Source organism: Ursus arctos, chromosome X (genome assembly GCF_023065955.2).
Source record: "Ursus arctos isolate Adak ecotype North America chromosome X, UrsArc2.0, whole genome shotgun sequence".
Classification (NCBI taxonomy): Eukaryota; Metazoa; Chordata; class Mammalia; order Carnivora; family Ursidae; genus Ursus; species Ursus arctos.
Genome location: NC_079873.1, coordinates 109,674,046 through 109,689,794, shown reverse-complemented (window position 1 = coordinate 109,689,794; position 15,749 = coordinate 109,674,046).

Genomic DNA, 15,749 nt, shown 5'->3' with positions numbered 1-15,749 from the left:
TCTCCCACTCCCCCTGCTTGTGTTCCCTCTCTCACTGGCTATGTCAAATTAATAAATAAAATCTTAAAAAAAAAAGTAATCTCTACGTCCAACGTGAGGGTTAAGCTCATGACCCCGAGATCAAGAGTCACATGCTCCACCAACTTAGCCAGCCACGCGCCCCCTACCAACAATAACTACTGATTGGCATCTCTAAGGCTACCAGCCATATGTTGCAAGAATGGAAGAATGGTCCTTAGAATTGCTCCATTTGCCTAGGCTGGGTTGCTCATAGAGAAGTGGGATTCTGGAGTTGGAGCTTAGAGAATGGGTAAGATTTCATTATGTCATCTAGAGAGTGAGGAGGACATTCCAAGAAAGAAAGCAGCTTGGGCAGATACACAGAGGCAGGACCTCGCTGCCTCTGAGGAGGGTACATTCAGATTGAATCTACCTGAAGAAGGAGGCTATGCTGAGGAATCAGAGGCAGTCAGTCTGAATAAAGGTGTGATAACAGAGGGTCTTGGAAATTATACAGAGAGTTCTGGCCAAAAGGAACACAGCAACACCCAGTATCTTTTTTTTTTTTTTAAAAGATTTTATTTATTTATTCGACAGAGAGAGACAGCCAGCGAGAGAGGGAACACAAGCAGGGGGAGTGGGAGAGGAAGAAGCAGGCTCATAGCGGAAGAGCCTGATGTGGGGCTCGATCCCGGAACGCCGGGATCACGCCCTGAGCTGAAGGCAGACGATTAACCGCTGTGCCACCCAGGCGCCCAACACCCAGTATCTTCCTGAAATGATTCTGGCAGTGTGATATCGAAGAAGGATTAGAGGCAGGAGATGGGAGGGAAAGGAGGACTCTAACTGCATGGAACAGCTGTGGGGCTCAATGACAATGGAAGGGAGTCTGCTCAACTATGCCTTGTTGGAGCACTGACAGAATCATCACTGCCTTTGGTTTTTTCTATGGGGCAGGGGTCAGCAAACTGCATGTGTAAAGGGCCAGAAAGTAAATAGTTCAGGCTTTGTGAGCCATAAGTCCATCTTTGTCCAAACAACTCAACCCTGCCGTTGTATCAAGAAAGCAGCCATAGATAGTACCATAGACAAATGGGCATTTGGTCTTCCAATAAAATTTCCTTTACAAAACCAGGCCATGGGGTAGATTCGGCCTGTGGGCCAGAGTTTGCCTACTCCTGCTCTAGGGCATCAGGTGAGTGTAGGTTTACGAAGCCGCTAGAGAACATGGATAGAAAGCACAACTCTGTAATTCTAGTTGCCTCTTTTCCTTGCTATTCAGACAGCTAATCTCCTTAGACTATAAACAACCTATGTAGGAAGGAAAAATTCTTTCTTGGATTGTTCTTCTCTGGAGTGGAATTAGTGCTATTATCATTGTGAATATATTGTTCCCTAGTCATCTGTCTCATTATTTTTATGACTCATGTCCCTATGATGGAGGCAATAAATGGAATGATCTTCATAGAATGTGAGCATAATGGGGGGCAACTTGGCATGTGTGATGGAAATTATCCAAATCTATCTTGAAACATTAGGGCAATACAAAAATAGGACCACGTGTATCTCAGGCAGATTTCTAAAGGTAGATCTGTCAAAACGCATGGATATTTTGATTCAGGTTCACTCGTTCGGTTTCAGCAACGCCCAACCCAGGAAAAAACCAAGCGGAGAAGGCAGAAGTCGGTAGAAAGAGCTAAGGATCTAGGTATAGGAGGAAGCAAAAAGGAAGAGAGAGAATAAGGAGGAAAGGAAGATGAAGGGGATAAAAGGTAACAAGACTAGTGGGAGAGCACAAAAAGGGGGTTTCCAGTTTCTGGCCAGGCTCAAGGCTGTCAGTAGATCCACGTGCATATTGGGAAGGCTTATAAAAGAAAGCTAGCAGAGGGAATGGTGTGAATATATACAATTCTAGAACTTCCCTTCCATTCATCTCAGTCTAGTAGGTACCTGTCCCAGGCTCTGTGCTAGGCCCTGGATATGCAAAGATGGCTATTACCAAGCAGCTTACAGTCTAGTATAAAAAGGTAAACCAATCCCCAAGCCATTACAATATACAGTAAGAATAAGGCACCTATCAACTGTACTTCTTACCTAGACAAATTGTAGCACACCTGCACAATAGAAATATACAGCATCAGTGTATTAGCTAAAAATTGTCAATAACTGAAAAGTTCACCAGTGGAGGGATGGATACATATGTACATACCCCAACCAGATATGCTGAGTGAAAAAACAAGTTCCAGAATATATGGAGAACAAATACCATTTTTGTGAAAATCATGCACACAAAATACCACATTTCTGAGATGTTCTGGAACGATTAACATAAAACTTGTTACAATGATTACTTCTTTGGAAGGATACTGATAGTGGTGGTCATACACATATTTTTATAAGAAGAATGTATTACTAATGGAATTTACTTTTTTATTTAAATTCAATCAGCCAACAAATAGTATTTTAAAAATAATTTTTAAAAAGTAGAGCTACAGGTAGGACACAGATCAATGTGAAGGGAGTTCTTCAAAAGATGACTACAGGGGCGTATGGGTGGCTCAGCTGGTTAAACGTCTGACTCTTGACCTTGATCTCAGCTCAGATCATGATTTCAGGGTTGTGAGATCGAGCCCCACGTTGAGCCTCCAGCCACACTGGGCATGGAGCCTGCTTAACATTCTCTCTCTTCCTCTCCCTCTCCCATGCACCTCCTCCTTCTCTCTCTCACTCTCTTTCTCTCCTTTTCAAAAAAAAAAAAAAGACTACAGATCTTCCTAGACTTCTGAAGGGGTTCCATCTGGGTTCCATCATATGCTGAAATACCGTAAGTCAAAAATGCAGTTAAGACAGGTACCCTACAGGGGCGCCTGGGTGGCTCAGTCATTAAGCGTCTGCCTTAGGCTCAGGGCGTGATCCCAGCGTTCTGGGATCGAGCCCCACATCAGGCTCCTCCGCTGGGAGCCTGCTTCTTCCTCTCCCACTCTCCTGACTGTGTTCCCTCTCTCACTGGCTGTCTCTCTCTCTGTCAAATAAATACATAAAATCTTAAAAAAAAAAAGACATGCACCCTACAAACATCATAGCTTAGCCTAGCCTACCTTAAATGTGCTCAGAATATTGAGCCTACAGTTGGGCAAAATTATCTAACACAAAGCCTGCTTTATAATAAAGTGTTGAGTATCTCAGGCAATTGATTGAACATTGTACTGAAAGTGAAAAGCAGAATGGCTGTGTGGGGACAGAATGGTTGTCAGTGTATGGGTTGTTGACCCTTGTGATTGTGTGGCTGACTGGGGGCTGCGGCTCAATGCCCCTGCCCAGCATTATGAGAGGGGATCAGACCGCATATCCCTAGCCTAGGAAAAGATCCAAATTCAAAATTCCAAGTACGGTTTCTCCTGAATGCATATCACATTCACACCACTGTAAAGTCGAAAAATCCTAAGTCAAACCACCTGATCTTTTGTATGAGATCACAGAGGCCAGTGCTGCCATGGACAATGCACAGAGCATTAGGTCAGAGAGACACAGTTCCAAAGACTGACACCTCTTAAATGTGACCCATGAAAATTTAACTTTTCTGAGTCGTGGTTCCTTCACTTGTGGAAGGTGAATACTAATAATCCATCATTTTGCATCCTATTTCACATCATCCCATTTTTTATGGCATTTACTGTTACCTGAAATAAATCTGTTCATTTATTTGTGCTCCTGTTATTGGCGTACTGCCCAACCCTCCCATCAACCTTATGAGAGTATAGCCCCCACCTGCCTTCTTGATCATAATGTCATAGGCCGTTGAAGGGTAGTTAGTTAGCACCCGCAGAAGGGTCCACAGCAAGCTTATTTTAGCCTCAGGTCCATTGCACACATCATCCCTTTGCCTATAAAACACTTCCTCCCCTCTCCTCAGGGCTGGTTCTTTCCTGCCACTCAGGTCTCAGCTACAATGTCATCCCCACAAAGATGTCTTCCCTGACAACCTCAGCTAGCACTGCCCTCCACGCCAACATTTTCTAACACATGCCACTGCTTCGTTTTCTTCATAGCACTTACAATAAGAAATTACTGATTGATTGATTTACTTACTATTAATGTATTACTGTTCTATTTTGTGTCTCTCCCAATTAAAATGGAAGCTGCTATTAGAGCTAGGGCTTTATATGTCCTATGTGACAAGTATAGCCCCAATCCTTAAAATGCTTGAGACAGAGTAGGTGCTAAATAAATACTGATTGAATGAATGAATGCCTACAAACAAGCCAATATAGCTATAAGGGACATCAACAAGAGAAAGCATGATAGGGGCACCTGGGTGGCTCAGCCAGTTAAGCGTCTGCCTTCGGCTCAGATCATGATCCCAGGGTCCTGGGATCGACCCCCACATTGGGCTCCCTGCTTAGTTGGGAGCCTGCTTCTCCCTCTCCCTGCCACTCTCCCTGCTTTTTCTCTGTCAAATAAATAAATAAAACCTTAAAAAAGAGAGAGAGAAAGCATGATAGAAGACGGGATATAAAAGATTTAGAACATGTGAAATTTTGTACATCATGTTAGTTTGTGTGTGTGTGTGTGTGTGTGTGTGTGTAATCTCTACACCCAACATGGTGCTCGAACTTACAACCCCAAGATCAAGAGTCGCATGCTCTTCCAACAGCAAGCCAGGCACCCCTGTAGGTCATGTTAAATAGTATTTTTTCTTTAATTTTGCTGCAAGCTCTGTGCTCATCAACAGAGAGATCTATTTTAGAATGACCAGAACATTGTAGATACCCACGATTATTCTCCTTGTCCAAGTCACTACCATGTGTTGGCTGGACTAATGCAGTAGCTTTTAATATCATCATGATTTGCTATTCTTCCTCTTTATTCATAAATATCTAACATATGTCATCCCTTAAATTAGGTGCTAAGGATACAAAGGAAAACCAGATGACCATCCTTGCCCTCAAAGGGCTCAGAGCAGTGTTGAAGATAATGTACCTGCGGCAAACACAGTCATCAGCTCTAAGGTCCAAAACCAGAATCACCCTATGAAAAGTATAAACAAAGTGTTAGAGAAATGGAAAGTTTTGAGTGAGGAGTCCCGGCTGGGCTTCATAAAGGGAGCATTTCAGCTGGACCTGGAAGGATTTATAGCCTTTTGCAGAGATGATAAAGATAACGAATGCCAGCTGAGGGACCAGCAAAAGAGAAAGCCTGTGACTGGGAAAGCAGAGGGGCTGTCGCAGAATCAGTGAACAGCACACTCTGATTGAAGCAGAAGTACAACACAAGACTAGTGAGATAGGAGGTTGCAAAAGTAGGTGAGGAGGATTGAAAAGAGTGGGGGTGTGGAAGAGAAAGTGCAGTAGAACAAGAAAGGGGGTACACAAAGACACAAAAGAGAGCTCAGCTGATGTTGGACACTGGAGTTATAGTAGTGAAGCCGGTTGGGGGGTCTGTGTGTTGGGATAAATCTCTCTGGGGTTAACCATAGTGGAAAATAGCACAGCTAAAATGACAGGTAAAGGGGTTCCTGGCTGGCTCAGTCGGTAAAGCATGCAACTCTTGATCTCGGGGGCTGGGAGTTCAAGCCCCATGCTGGGCATCGAGCTTACTTAAAAAAATTAAAAATATAATAAAGTTATAGGTCAAAGAGGCAAGGGATCTTGGAATAGCAGCAGGGACATGGCTGAAATAGCCAATTCAGGGGGTCCAGACTGCTTTAGGTGGCAAATGAAATCTGAAGTGGTGGTCCGAGAGAATAGCAAAGGGATGGGAAACCACTGGGAGTCCAAGGCCTTGTGCATATTCATTACAGTGAGGTAGTAGGAGCTCTGAGAAAACAGAAAGTTTGGATTCAGAGTCTGAGAACCTGAAGATGGAGCATTTCTAAGTGATAATGACATTTAAGGTATAGGATTGCTTATGCATAAATGAAGTATAGTGGAGATCGAGTTTCTGAAAGTTGAAGGTGTTATATATTTGCCTAGGTTGAATAAGATTTGAAAGATGCATGTTGCATAAATCAATTAGGCAAGAGAGTTAATGCAACTTCCCAAAGGGCAAATTCTTTCTTTTTTAAGATTTTATTTATTTACTAGAGAGAGAGAGAAACGGCCAGTGAGAGAGGGAACACAAGCAGGGGCAGTGGGAGAGGAAGAAGCAGGCTACCAGTGGAGGAGCCTGATGCAGGGCTCGATCCCAGAATGCTGGATCATGCCCTGAGCCGAAGGCAGACGCTTAACAACTGAGCCACCCAAGCACCCCGTCCAAAGGGCAAATTCTTAGTAAGTGATTTGTGCATGAGTGAATCTTGACTTAATTTACTTTATTCCTATTTTAGGGATCTATGAGATATAAAACTTTCAAAGACATGCAATTGTCAGCTATGTCTTACTTTTTTTGTAAAATGTAGCTCAGGATATTCCTTTAAAGTATAATAGAATGTAAATTACAGATTGTACTTTAACTGTACTGCTTTCTTGGAATTTCTAATCCGGGTGATTTGGAGAGGGGTTAATCTGCTCCCAGGGAGCTGCAAGAGTTTAAGCAGCTCATGTAATAAACACCATCACTGAACCAACCATTAGAGCTACAATCATTAGGGAATTATTATTTATTTGGTTTGGTAGTTGAATGATAGTAACATGTTATTTACTACCTAGAATAGCAAACATCTTAATTAATAATATTCTATTCCACCCACATAGAGTACAGTCATTTTTTTAGCAGGCCCCAAGCCCACTGTGGAGCCCAATGCAGGGTTTCAACTCATGAACCTGAGCTGAGATCAAGAGTCCATTGCTGAATCGACTGAGCTACCCAGGTGCCCTGAGCATAGGCATTTTTTATCTGTAATGTTCCCAGTAGGACTAAAATGATTGGAGAAACTTTTCTCAAATGATTGACACTTTAGGTGAGCTGTTTATCACTTGACATTACCAGGAGGTTAGGGAAAAAAACCCTCAGTCTAACTTTTATAATTACATTAATTGAACATGACTCAACAGCATGGATTACTCATACTGTCATAACCCCAAAGTAAAGTTTCTGGCAGTATCCAAAAGACTGAGGCAAATGTAGACAAATAGCTTGAGTTTTAAAAGATCCCACGAAGTCATCAGATATCTATTGTGGGTTTCTCAAGGTTTCTCAGATACCGTGGTGTGACATCATAAATTGAAATAATTAAGGTCTCTTTGACCTTGGCAGCATGTTGGTGGTGGTCTTTGCAAAAATACAAATTGTGTTTTCACAATGTTTCCTTTCCGATAACAGAAAAGAAGCCTTCCTTTCAAAGTGCAGCCATTTCTAGGGCCTTCTAAGGCAGCTGAAGACAACCAAGGCCACCTAGGCCTCCATCTCCCAATGTTTCCTCCAAAAACAAAACAAAAAAAAGGACAAGAAGGAAAAAAAACAAACCTACACAAAAACCAAGCAAAGAGAAAAGAGAGGAAACAGCAACCAGGCCTAAGATGGATCCAAAAAACTGGGACAAAGCATAAATCCATCCTCAGCCTGAAAATTACTAAAAAAACCGGTATCTGAACATAGATGATAGGGAGAGGACTTTAAGTACATGTAATTTGAAGGAGCGCTCTCCAACACCCACAGCTTCTAAGATAGATAAAAGGGGAAAGCAAGGGAAAAGCAGCCATTGGCAATTGGTTGGTGAAGTGGCAAAGAAGCAAAAGAGAAAAATTTAGAGTTATGCAAGACAAGAGACCCATAAAAATCACAGAAAACACAACCTCCCTGCACTAACCGAAACAAATAAAGTATCTGGACTTTGCTATACTGACAGAAGAGTGTGTCATTAAACTAGAAATCCTGTAAACTGCACAACACCACAAAAATGAACATGATTAGCTGGTCCATATAGAATTTTGCAAAAAACTTAAAAATTAAATGCAATACATATCAACTGAGGTAACCCCAACCCCAGAAAAGCAATCATGAAGCAAAAAAATATTGGGGTACCTGGGTGGCTGTCAGTTAAACGTCTGCCTTCAGCTCAGGTCATGATCTTGGGGTCCTAGGATTGAGCCCTAGGTACCTGGGTGGCTGTCAGTTAAACGTCTGCCTTCAGCTCAGGTCATGATCTTGGGGTCCTAGGATTGAGCAGGGCTCCCTGCTCAGCGGGGACTCTGCTTCTCCCTCTCCCTCTGCCCCTCCCACTGCTAACGCTCTCTCTCACTCTCTCTCTCAAATAAATAAAATCTTAAAAATATATTAATGCAAGATAATACTCCAAGTGGAATTAAATAGACACAAATGGCAGGTGGTGACATTAAAAAAATACCTTGAATCAAATTCAAAAGGTAAAAACAGAAATGGACAAAATACAGGAAGAAATGAAAAGAGTTGATGGAACTCTGGGAAAAAAATGGGAGAAAAAAACAAAGTTATTTTACAAATGAAGAATAAATTACAAGGAGTCCAAGTGAGAACAGGCCTTAGTAAAATTTAATAAGGGGTACTGAAGAATATTAAAGGGCAGGAAAACAAACAACAGAATGACAATGTGATAGGAAAGTAAAATGGGGCAGAGAAGATAACAGAACTAGAAGCCAAGCAAAGAAGGAATGACATTATTGCTGTCCTGCTGGAAGGAGATCAACAGAATAAATTATAATCCAAGAAAATTTCCCAGGAAGAGAAAAAACTCTATGTCTACCTATCCATTGAAAATGCAAAATCGGGGTTCCTGGGTGGCTCAGTTGGTTAAGCGTCTGCCTTCAGCTCAGGTCACGATCTCAGGGTCCTGGGATCGAGCCCACATTGGGCTCTCTGCTCAGTGGGGAGTCTGCTTCTCCCTCTTCCTTGCCCTTCTCTCCCTTCCTTCCAGCTTGTGCACTCTCTCTCGCCCATGTTCTCTCTCAAATAATTAAGTAAAATATTTAAAAAGAAGAAAATGCACAATCAACTCCAAAATATAGTCTTTCATCTACTAGATTTCAAAGATAAAGATAAAATCTTAAAGGCCTCCAGGTAAAAAGATCAAGTACCACATAAAGGTGAAAGAACTGGACTGGTAGTGGACATTCGAAGACAATATAATAAAAAAAACAAAACAAAAAACCCCAATGTATAAGCAAGGCAAAAATCGAGCACTATTTGTAAATATTCAATGAAAGGAAACATGAACCAAGGATTTTATATCCAACAAAGCTGCCTTCAAGTATCAAGGCTATTAGCGCGCGCGCGCGCGCACACACATACACACACACACACACACACACACACACACACAGAGTTTTCAACATATAAAAGTTTAGGGAATTCTGTACCCATGAGCCCTTTTAGAGGAATCTACTAGAACAAATGTTGGCAAATTATGCTCATGGACCACATTCAACCTCTCCCGTTTTGTGTGGGGACTGAGCTAAGAACAGTTTCTGCATTTTTAAATGGCTAAAAGAAAATCAAGAGAATAACAATATTTTGCAGCCTGTGAAAATTATAAGCAAGTCCAATTTCAGTGTTTATAGATACAGTTTTATGGGAATAAAGCTACACTCAGTTGTTTACTGTCTACAGTAGCTTTCAGGCTACAACAACAGAGCTGAGTAGTGTGGCAGAGACCATATGACATGCAAAGCCAAATATATTCACTATCTGGCCTGCTAGAAAAAAAGTTTGCCAACTCCCACATTGGAAGATAAGCTTCTTCCAACCAAGAGATACCCGTGCAACTTTGGCAAAATGACTGATGGTAGAGCATTTTGGTACGTAGATAATTAAGTGGATGGAAGGATGGATGGATGCTATAAAGAACAAAACAAATTTGGGATGAAAAGAGCGAAAAACTAATGTACAAATGTCGTATGTTTTGACAAAGTGAAAGCAATGCAACCAATAAATGGGATAAGGGAAAGTGAAAGAGCAAAACAGAATAAGGAATAGGTGGAAGTTATGATATTAATAAAAAAATTATAAACCAGACCCTAAACAAGAAAACAAGAGACTGTATATTTAAAAAGGTGTAAATACTGGAGTGCCTGGCTGGCTCAGTCAGAAGAGCATCTAATTCTTGATCTCAGGGTCTTGAGTTCAAGCCCATGTTGGGTGTAGAGATTACTTAAAAAAAAAACACTTTTTTGAAAAAAAAAAAAGGTAAAAATACCAAGATAACCACTAGAACAAAAATGCAAACTCTCCTAAACACCTAAAATATGTGTGCTAAATTAAAGAGCAAACGATACACATCTTATAAAGGAACATAGCAAATAAAATACACGTAATTATAAAAGATTGTGACAAAATGTAAAATAGACATGTATTTCAAAAAATTAAATGGAAATGGGCTTTCCTTGATTAGTAAAAGAAAACAATTTTCAATTTTACACACATAGCAAAAGCCAACTCTCTTGTATATAAGAGACACACCTCAAACAGTGATTCAAAAAGGCTAAAATATAAAGGACAGGACAAAGCTATACCAGACAAATGGAAACAGAAATAAAGTAAATAGAAAAATAGAAACAGAAAAAGAGCCGATATCCTGGTATCACCAAAGTAAATTCAAGTCTCAAAGCAAACAGACAAAAGGACAATTTTTATATTAAAGACCACTATGCAGAATGATGCAACATTCAAGAATATTTATTACCAGGGAAGCCTGGGTGGTGCAGTTGGTTAAGCATCTAACTCTTCATTTCAGCTCAGGTCATCATCTTAGTGTCCTGAGATCGAACCTGCTTAAGATTCTCTCTCCCCCTCCCCTGCCCTTCCTCTGCCCCTCCCCCCTCCCTCTCTAAAAAATTAATAATAATAAAAAAGAGTGTTTTTTCCAAATAATAATACCAACATCCTTAATGAAGTTAAAACTATACACAAGTTGCAAGGAGACAGAAACAGAAACAGAATATTCCACTCACTACAAGTCAGATCAAGTGGACAAAAAATCAGTAGGAAAAAAAAACCACCTAAATAGCATAAGCAACAAGGTAGAACTTATGAATATATGTGAAGCTGTAAACTCTGTTCAGACAGAACATGACTTTTCAACTGTGCATGGCATATTCACAAAAACTGATCACAGATTAAGTTGCAAGAAAAAAACATCAATAAATTTCACAAAGGAGAAACATTACAAACAACCTTCTCAGATCATGAAGCAGTTAAACTAGAAATTGCTAATAAAAATGAAAAGTATTCCTATTTGTCATGTGAAGAAAACTGATATTTGCAATCCTTCCGCAATTAGCCAATATAATAATAATAATAACAACAAAATCACAGGCACTTGCAATGCGCCAGCAATAGGGATTCAGAAATAATCAGCTATGTTCCTTGCCGTCAAGAGCATTTAGTCTGGCTGAAGGAAAAGAAAGAGGGACACCTGGCTGGTTCAGTCGGTGGAACCCAGGGTTGTGGGTTCAAGCCCCACATGGGTTGTAGAGATTACTTAAATAAATAAAAATTTTAAAAATCTTAAAAAAGAACAAAAGAAAAAAAACAATTATCATACAATATAGCGAAGCTTACAACAACAGGTATGAAATGCTATGGTTTTCTTTCTCTTCACAGTGTCAGGTACTATGTAGATATAAGCTCTCTTTTATAGTTTTTTTTAAGGATTTTATTTATTTGAGAGAGAGGGAGAGGAAGAGGGAGAGAGAGAGCGCGCGCACACAAGCAGGGCCAGGGGTAGAGGGAGAAGCAGACTCCCCGCTGAGCAGGGAGCGGGGTTCAGAGGCTCGATCCCAGGACGCTGGAATCACGACCGGAGCCGAAGGCAGATGCTTAACCACTGAGCCACCCAGGCGCCCCTAGATATAATCTCTTTATGAATATACCTATTTTTAGGAAAGGAACACTTTATATTTAGCAGAAAGGGGCCATGATACGTACAACTGTCAAGTGGTTCAGAAAGATGGAGAGTAGATGATGAAGACAATGCAGTCAAATGTAAAATACAAAAGTGAAATCTGGGTAAAAGGTATAGTTTGAAATCATTTCCAAAGAAAAAGTTTAAAAATAAAAAAAAGCAGGGGCGTCTGGGTGGCTCAGTTGGTTAAGCATCTGCCCCCTTCCGCTCCGGTCTCGATCTCACGGTCCTGGTATCGAGCCCTGCGTAGGGCTCTCTGCTCAGCAGGGAGCCTGCTTCTCCCTCTCCTCCCCACTCGTGCTCTCTCTCGCTATCTCTGTCTCTCTCTTAATAAATAAAATCTTTAAAAAACCAAAATAAAAAAAGCAATCACCACTATAGCCAGGCATTTCCTCCATTAAAATTAGTATCTGTTATATTACAGAGAAAAAATCTCAAGACTATCAGTTTTTAATTTATCTCCATATGGTTCGGTCTACTTGAATCTTCCCTATGTTTTATTCTTCCTTACAATGTTGCATACATTGTTAAAATACCTGTTTTTAGACCTTGTCCAAATATTTGCAAATAATTCCTTTCCGTTACTTTCAAATTCTCCATTTTCGCTATTTTGAACTTTTGTTATTTAAGCTAATATTCCACAATATGAACTCAAATTCTAAAACTATATGTTTTAGGAAACTCTTTGAAATTTAGGAATTACATGATTCACCCTTTTAACAACAAAACTCGTGTCCTTGAAGAGCTTAATTTTTGAGGTGGAAGGACAGGGGAGTAGAGTATAGGGAAAACAGAATCATCGCAGTTTCTACGGAAATCAGGTACTGAGTTCTAGAGGCTGTAGAGCTAGCTCTATTTTGACAGACACGTCAGAACAAAAAAAGGTAAAAACAAAAGGAACGGCATTTGCTCGTAAAACCGCATAGCAGACTTATGAAGAAAATAAAAGCTTCTTTACTCCTTTTTTTTTTTTTTCTACTTACCCATAACAAACTTCTTCCCGAACGTAGCCAGGACTGCTAGAGCTCCCCAGGACCAACAGTCCCACCGGAGAGATCAACGGTCTCCTCAAGAAGAACAACGATCTCGTCAGGAGGACCAACGGTCGGTCGTCTTTTCCTTCCCAGTTCAACGTACTAAATGTCCCGGCCCACTTTGGCGCTTAGATCCGGTCACGTGGCTAAGTCCCCACCAATGAAATGTGGAGGGGTGCGAACCACTTCCGGGTGGAGCCCCACACCCTCCCCCATTTTTAGGCTATAGAAGGGCTTATTTTGTTTCAAAAGTAAGGAACATAGTCTACCCATTCTCTTGCACTGCTGGATTTAAGGAGAATGCGCTGGCCCCTAAAATTCATGAAATGGCGTGTAACATTTTCTCTTCCCTCGCTTGCAAGCCAGAAGCAAGTACAAATTCTGAGGTCCAAAAGGCTTGCAGAGCCACGTGGTGAGGGAGCTATCTGACTGCATGGAACAGTGAAATGTGCAATAAATTAATATCATTTGTTAATCCTCCTCACCTCCCCCACTAAATACACCTTAGCGTGGGTTTGAAGATTAAGTGACGGCAGTGCCTAGTACATATCGTTAAAGAAGTGGTTACTATTATTCTTTGGAAGAGATTTTCTCAGCTTCGAAGACATTTGCTAGCTGTATAATTCAAGGACAATTCTATGGCTTCTTCAAGCTACCTTTCTCATATGAAAATGGAGAAAGCCCATTTAGCAAATGTTTCCTAATACATACCAAATACATGTATACATGTTTGGATACAATTATCCCCTAATGTATACCAAAGAGTCATCTAGGTTCAGAGGACAGAAAATTGAACAAGATCTATAAGGTCCCTGCTTCCATGGTACTTATAGTCTAGTATGGCGCAAGGCTATAAACATAAAAACAAATAATTACAGATAATAAAATAATATATGATCTGCCTAATATTAGACAAAGAACAGCTCATTATTTAATTTTCTATAAAATCAGTTAGGAAATGGTGGGGATTGGGGTCAGCGCCATCCAAAGCTCGTGAACTGAGGGGGTAGGTGTGGTCTCTTAAAGTAAAATTAAGGGGTCTGTAAAATGCTGAATTGCAAACGGTCCCCAAGTTCCTGCCCCCAATATACACACGTTCTATAATTTTCTCCCCTTGAGTGTGGGCAGGGCATATGAATATGACGTGATGTCACTCCTGTGATTATGTTATATGGCAAAGATGAAAGGATTTTTCAGATTTAAGTAAGGTCCCTAATCTGTTAATAATGAGTCACTCAAAGGGAGAATATACTGGGTGGGCCTGATCTAATCAGGTGAGCCCTTTTAACAAGGAGCTAGGCCTTCCTTAAAGTCAGAGTCTCCAAAGAGTGGAGATGCTTTCTTCCGGCTTCGAAGAACCAACCACTAGGAGCCAGGGTCCTCTGTCCTACTCCAGCAAGGAAGTAAATTCTTCTAACAACCTAAATGAGTTTGGAAGAGAACCCCAAGCTTCAGATTAGCATACAGCCTAGTGGACACACATGGCTGCAGCCTTATGAGCCCCTGAACAAAAGATGTAGTTCAGACTGCTGACCTGTGGAAACTGTGGGGTGATAAACATGTACTGCTTTAAGCTGCTAAATGTTAAGTTATTTCTTATGCAAAAATAGAAAATATAGGATTCTTCTCTTGTTTTGGGCAATCTGAAATAGCAAACACGTCCTCCAAGCCCCTCACCTGTTGGGTGTTTGGGGTGGCTGCCTAAAGGAGCTGATATCTAAGCTGAGACATAAAATGAGAAGCAGTTATCGAGGCAAAGAAGAGTATAAGTGTGTCAGGAAGAGAGAAGTCTCATCCTCACTTGAGATATCACAAAATGCTTTTCAAAAAACCTGAGACTTACCATGTTGGCAACAAAGGAAAAGAAAACCCCTCCCCCCACTATTACAGCTTCTTTGGCAGAATACCTGACTGAGAGTGTCCCAGAGTACATTTCCTTGACCCCATCAGCTTTTGGGCTTTTTGCAGAGGGTAATGAAATAATTCATCACCAACAGAAGTTTAAAAACAGTCCATTCAGTGGGGAGAGAAAAAAATTTCTGTCACCTGGCTTGAGGACCAAACAACTAGATGATTGAATTCCTTTCCTTAAGAAGAGACCAGCTGATATTTTAATTGAGAGAAGCAGTGTTTGCTATTTGCTTCTAACCCTAAAGAAGAAAAAAGTTTCCTTTTTACAGTTGATATGTTCCTCCTGAGTGGGGAGACATTTCATCACCTCATTTCATGTTGTGATTTAATTTCATTTCTCCTAAATTAATTAAATTATATCTACCTCCTTCCTCAGTGTGTAGTGAGGAAAGATTCTAGCTTGACCTCTTGATACCTGAGGTCAGAGGGCCAGAATCTGGAAGTAGGCTCTGTAGCTTTTTCTTTTTTTTAAGATTTATTTATTTAGTTTAGAGAGAGAGAGAGACAACGAGTGAGCAAGAGAGAGAGCAGGGATGGGGGTGCAGAGGGGGAGAGAATCTCAAGCAGACTCTGTGCTGAGCATGGAGCTGCACATGGGGCTCGATCTCAAACCCTGAGATCATGACCTGAGCTGACACCAACAGTTGGATGCTTAACCGACTGAGCCACCCAGGTGCCCCATTTTTTTTTATTATTAAAAAGAGAGAGTAGGGGCGCCTGGGTAGCGCAGTAGTTGAGCGTCTGCCTTCGGCTCAGGGCGTGATCCTGGTGTTATGGGATCGAGCCCCACATCAGGCTCTTCCACTGGGAGCTTGCTTCTTCCTCTCCCACTCCCCCTGCTTGTGTTCCCTATCTGGCTGGCTGTCTCTCTGTCAAATAAATAAATAAAATCTTTAAAAATAAAAAATAAAAATAAATAAAAAGAGAGAGTAGGGGATCAGAGGGAGAGGGGGAGAGAGAATCATAAGCATGCTCCATGTCCAGCATGG